This window comes from Bison bison, unplaced genomic scaffold (assembly GCF_000754665.1).
Source record: "Bison bison bison isolate TAMUID 2011002044 unplaced genomic scaffold, Bison_UMD1.0 scf7180017864053, whole genome shotgun sequence".
NCBI lineage: Eukaryota > Metazoa > Chordata > Mammalia > Artiodactyla > Bovidae > Bison > Bison bison.
This window is the reverse complement of record NW_011494625.1, coordinates 4,478,135-4,483,543: the sequence shown is the minus strand read 5'-3', so window position 1 is coordinate 4,483,543 and position 5,409 is coordinate 4,478,135. Positions and strand designations below refer to the sequence as shown.

At 50.3% G+C, this 5,409-nt stretch overlaps 1 protein-coding gene across 1 annotated transcript in view; it reads right to left on the bottom strand.

Annotated features, from left to right (window-relative positions):
* LOC104985613 (N-acetyllactosaminide beta-1,6-N-acetylglucosaminyl-transferase) overlaps positions 1-1,955 on the bottom strand; it is a 120,870-nt gene extending 118,915 nt beyond the window's left edge. The window contains exon 1 of the mRNA XM_010835853.1: positions 1,476-1,955. The gene's annotated coding sequence lies outside the window, so the exon portion shown is untranslated. The remainder of the gene's footprint in view (positions 1-1,475) is intronic.
* Between the last annotated feature and the right edge of the window lie 3,454 nt (positions 1,956-5,409).

Below are 5,409 nucleotides of genomic sequence, written 5' to 3'. Positions count from 1 at the left end.
GAAAGGAAGAGCAAGGTGAGTAACCGGTTTCCCCAGCCTTTCAGGTACCTAATGAAGGGCCTGCTTCAATTTCAACCCTTTCAGATCACAAGCCTGAGACTGAGACGTACGTTAGAGATGGCTATGGATGCAGGAGATGCAGGAGACGTGGGCTCGATCCTTGAGTCAGGAGGATTCCCTGGAGGGGGAAATGGCAACCTGCTCCAGCATTCTCGCCTAGAGAAATCCTAAGGACAGAGGAGCCTGGTGGGCTATAGTCCATGGGGTTGTGAAGAGTCAGACAGGACTTAGTGACTCATCAAGGACAATAGCACAACAGTGGAGAAGGCTGTAAACACGGAGAAGCAGGGCTGCCCATGGCAGCCACGCCAAGGGGCAACTGCGGTTCACAGCGACCCACTCTGCAGACAGACGTGAGTGGGGGGCTGCCTGTGGGTCCCTGCAGATGGCACCGGCTCCTCCCCTGGCCCAGGTGTTCGTGTTTGCTGATACCAGCTGCCTGGGTCCCTGCCTGCTCCTTCCCCTCTTCCCTCACCCCTACTGGGGCCCTGAGGCCACCCAGGCACCTAGCCCAGGCCTCTGCCACCCTGTGGGTGAAGGATGCCAGCCTCGATCCCCGCCATCATGGGTGCCCTCCGGGCTGGTGCCTCTAGCAACGTACTGCAGGGGAGACTCGAAGCTACAGGAGACAGCCTGAGACCCAGGGCCCCTGGAGCTGTTTGCAGGCCCAGATCAGGCCCTGTCCTCTCTCTCTGTCCTGTGTTTACAGAGCTCACATAAAATTAGCCTCTCCAGGGACTTCCCCAGCAGTTCAGTGATCAGGACTTCACACTAACACTGCAAGGGGCCTGGGTCGGATCCCTAGTTGGAGAGCTAAGATCCCACAAGCCTCACGGTTCAGCCAAAAATAAATAAACAAATAAATAAGCAACAACAACAAACTAGCCCCTCCAGCTAAGTAGCCACATGTCCCCCAGACACCTGGGCCTCCAGTCTCTGCGCCGCTAGACCCAGGGTCACAGCCCACTCCAGTGTGTCCTCACCTGCAGGTGACTGCCTCCCCTCACTGAAGTCAGCCCATGAGACCTGAAGGGGTGACTGATTCTTCACAGGGGCAGACCCTGGCGCGGGGCTACCGGGGTCATGAAGAACCAGGGCAAAAAGATTCCCCGAAGGAAGATGGTAAACCTCCAGTCCCTGGCCCCAGAGAAATGGAGAGCCAGGAATTGCCCACAGAGTTCAAAATAATCGTCCAAAGATGCTCAGAGAACTCTAAGAGAACGCAAACAGTGCAGCGGTATCAGGGAAATGATCCAAGAGCAAAATGAGAAATTCAACAAAGACAAAACAGACAAGAACCAAACAGGACATCCCCCCAGGAGCAGCCAGGAAGGCTGAAATGGAAGCAGACTCACAGGCAGTCCGGGACTGAGGGCAGAAGCAATGGCGTGGAAGGAACCTGGGGTCAAACCTACCTGCTGATCCCAGAGCACCTCTGGGAGACGTGGGAGGCGGTCGGAGGGCACCCTGGGGCCGCAGAGCCTGCCACGGCAGGCTCTGTGGAGCTCGTTCTAGGACGAGGATGTCAGAGCTGGCAAGCCCATGCTGGAATTCTCCTTCTCGCCTCTTGGGGCAAGGACTGGTCTTGCCAGCTGTCCCGTCAACGCTGTAACTGAGATGACTCGAGCCATCCAGCTAGCCGGACAGAGACGCAGCTCCTCCCACCAATGGGCCTGCTGTCTGTCCTGAGATCCCAGCAACCCGGGCCGTGACCCCATCCACCAGAGGACTCAGGTCCTCGCCCAGACACCCGAGAGCCAGCATAGCCCGGGGACCGACCTCCCTCCCTGGGGAGCAAGCATCGGCCCCAGGGAGACCTGGGCCTGGCCCCAGCCACCGGAGGCTGACACCCAAACCCGTGGACCCCCAGGGTCCAACGGCCAGAGATCCTGGGATCCGGCTTCACCCACCAGGGTGTGGTAATAAGCCCCAGCGTCCCCTGGACTCTGACCCCATCCACAAACAAGCAGACATGAGCCACAGGGCTATCACAGCCTGACATAGGGGACAAAGTCTTGAGCCCCTCCTCCAGCAGCCCCAGGGTCTGGCCCTGCTGACCGGTGGGCTGACACCAGCTTGGGGACACCCTAGACTCCCCAGCCAGCCGTGTCATGAACCATCCACACTCACCAGGAGGCTGACACTAGACCCAGCAAGCCTGGCCCCTGACTGCCCACCCCAGAAATTGGCTTTGCCTACCAGGGGCGCCGCACTAGCCCTGGGACTCCCCTGGGACACTGCAACCTGTTGCCTCCTGACCAGACTCTACCAACCAGGGGCCGGCAGCCTCTACACAAGGCAAGGCCTGGCAACCACCCCGACGGGGCACCAGCATGCCCAACAGATGGCCCGCAGAGGTCAGCCTGCCACAACAGAAGGACCCATGCAGCCCACATAGGGGGCGCCCCTGGAGCAGAGAGCTCTGATGACCAGAGGGGACTGTGGCGCTGGGACGCACAGGATGTCTCCTACAAAAGGCCACTTCTCCAAGGTCAGGAAATGAAACCAACCTTCCAAATACTAAGAAATAAAAACAGCAAGTTAAGAAAAATAGAGTGACAGAAGAATATGCTTCCTACAAAGGAAAAAGATAAAATCAAGAACTGATTGGAGGGACTTCCTTGGTGGCCCAGTGGCTAAGATTCCAGGCTCCCAGTACAGGGTCTTGGGTTTGATCCCTGGTGAGGGAACTGGATCATACATCCTACAACTAAGAGTTCGCATGCCACAATTAAGACCCTGCATAGCCAAGTAAATAAATAAACAAAGTTATTTTTTAAAAAGTAAGTGACATGAAGGTAGGCAATCTACCTGAAAAAAACTTCAAGGTAATGGCAACTGACCCCAGTGTTCTTGCCTGGAGAATTCCATGGATAGAGAAGCCTGGCGGGCTATACAGTCTACGCGGTTGCAAAGAGTCAGACCCGACTGAGTGACTATTACTCACTCACTCACTCACTCAATGATGGTAAAGATATTCAGAGAACTTGAGAGAAGAATGGATGCACAGAATGAGGAGTTAGAAGTTTTTAAAGAAGAGAAAACAAGAAACAGAGATAAAGACTACAGTAAGTGAAATGAAAGATACACTAAAAGACACTAAAAGATACTAAAAGATATTAACAATAAATCAGGTGATGCAGAAGAATGAAACAGTGAGCAGACACTTAAGCCAGAAGGGAGTAGCTTGATACATTTAATGAGATTTAAGGGAAAAGTGTACAACCAAGAATACCCTACCTGGTAAGGCTTTCATTCAGATTTCATGGAGGGGTTAAAAGTTTTGCAGACAAGCAAAGGCTCATAGGAAAAGAGATTAGGTTTGTGATTACAGGGAGGGGGGACAGTGTGGGGAGGGGGCTAGGGAAGGGAGAATTGAATGAAGGAGTAAAAAAATACAAACTTGCAGTTATAATTAAATGTAATTTAATTTACATTTTGTAAATTAAATTTTTTGGGAAATTTGTGTAAATTAAATGTAATTTAATTTACTAGGGATGTAATGTACAACATGATAAATATAATTAATACTGTGTGCTAAGTCGCATCAGTTGTGTCTGACCCCGAGGACTGTAGCCCACCAGGCTCCTCTGCCCATGGGATTCTCCAGGCAAGAATACTGGAGTGGGTTGCCATTTCCTCCTCCAGGGGGATCTTCCTGACCCAGGGATCAAATCCAGGTCTCCTGCATTGCAGGCAGGTTCTCTACCATCTGAGTCACCAGTCACCAGGGAAGGCCCGAAGAATTCAACAAGGAATACCTTCAACAGACATGACCAATCCGAAGTTAGCTTGAAGACAGATCAACTGAAATTCTTCAGAGAAGCAACAAGGAAAGAATGAAAAAGAGCGAAGCCATTTAATCTAGTTACTTATCACTACAAATGTCTCTTTAGAGGGCATGCCAATGGCCAAGGTGTGAGACAAGGGGCTGTAGATCACTAATCATCAAGAAATGTAAATCGCGACCAGACAGAGGTGTTGTCTCACGCCTGTTAGCAAGGTTAGCATCAGAAAGAGGACAAACGATGGCGAGGATGGGGTGGATGTTGAGGGCCTTATGTGAGCTGAAATAAGCCAGACACGGAGAGACAAACACGGTACGACCTCACTTCTATGTGGAAACGAAAGAGGCCATTCTCAGAAACAGAGCGTAGGCTGATGGTTATCAGTGGCTGAGGTGGGGTTGGAGGAAACGGAGCGATGTCAGGCAAAGGGTACCGACTTGTAGTTTCGAGATGAGTAAGTTCTGGAGGGGAGTCTAACGTGTAGCACGATGATCCTCGTTACAAATACTTCATTGTGCTACGTGGCGAGAGGGAAGGGAGGGGAGCCTGGGGGGAGCAGACACGTGTACGTGCACCGTGTGTTTGCACACACGTATGTATGTACACATGCATGCGTGTGAGCTGAAATAAGCCAGACGCAGAAAGACAAACACTGTGTGACCTCACTTCTGTGTGAGGCCATGTATATGTGCACGTGGCTGAGTCGCTCTGTTGTACACCTGGAACTATCACAACATTGTTAATTGGCTATATCGCGATACAAAACAGGGCTTCCCTGCTGGCTCAGATGCTAAAGCGTCAGCCGGCAGTGCGGGAGACCCGGGTTCGATCCCTGGGTCGGGAAGATCCCCTGGAGAAGGTAATGGCACCCCACTCCAGTACTCTTGCCTGGAAAATTCCATGGATGGAGGAGCCTGGTGGGCTACAGTCCACGGGGTCTCAAAGAGTCAGACACGACTGAGTGAATTCACTTTCTGTCTTTCTTTCAATACAAAATAAAAAGTTAAAAAATAAAAAAGGTATAAACTGAGGTGTAAACATTACCCACAAAGGACTATGGTTTAAAAAAAAGTTTAACCAGAAAATAACCAAGTCTTTGGATCTAAACTGCTCTTTACAGGAGTGGGTAAAGGCAGAGCAGGAGCAGGAAAGTGGTCCAACTGAAACACTTAAATGACACAGGATGGAAACAACCAGAAAAATCCAGAATATGGAATACTTTGCATGACAAAAGGCCCAGTCTCTTTAAGAAGTCGTGTTACAGGAAAAAAAAAAAGAAACTAAAGAATCATAACAACCAGACATCAGCCTGAGTCTTGACTTGGGTCCTAATCTGAAAAAAATATATATGTGTGTATGAAAAAAGTAGGGGAAATTTAAAGTGGGAGGGAGTGGATCATGTAGGATGATTTCAGGTGCAGTCATGGTTTTAAAATTATGTAGGAAAATGGCCTTATTTTTAGAAATGCACATTAAAACATTCTGGGATGAAATTTAAAAAAAATATTCTATAGGGTACTTGAAAGTTGCTAAAAGAGGAAGTCTTAAATGTTCTCATCAC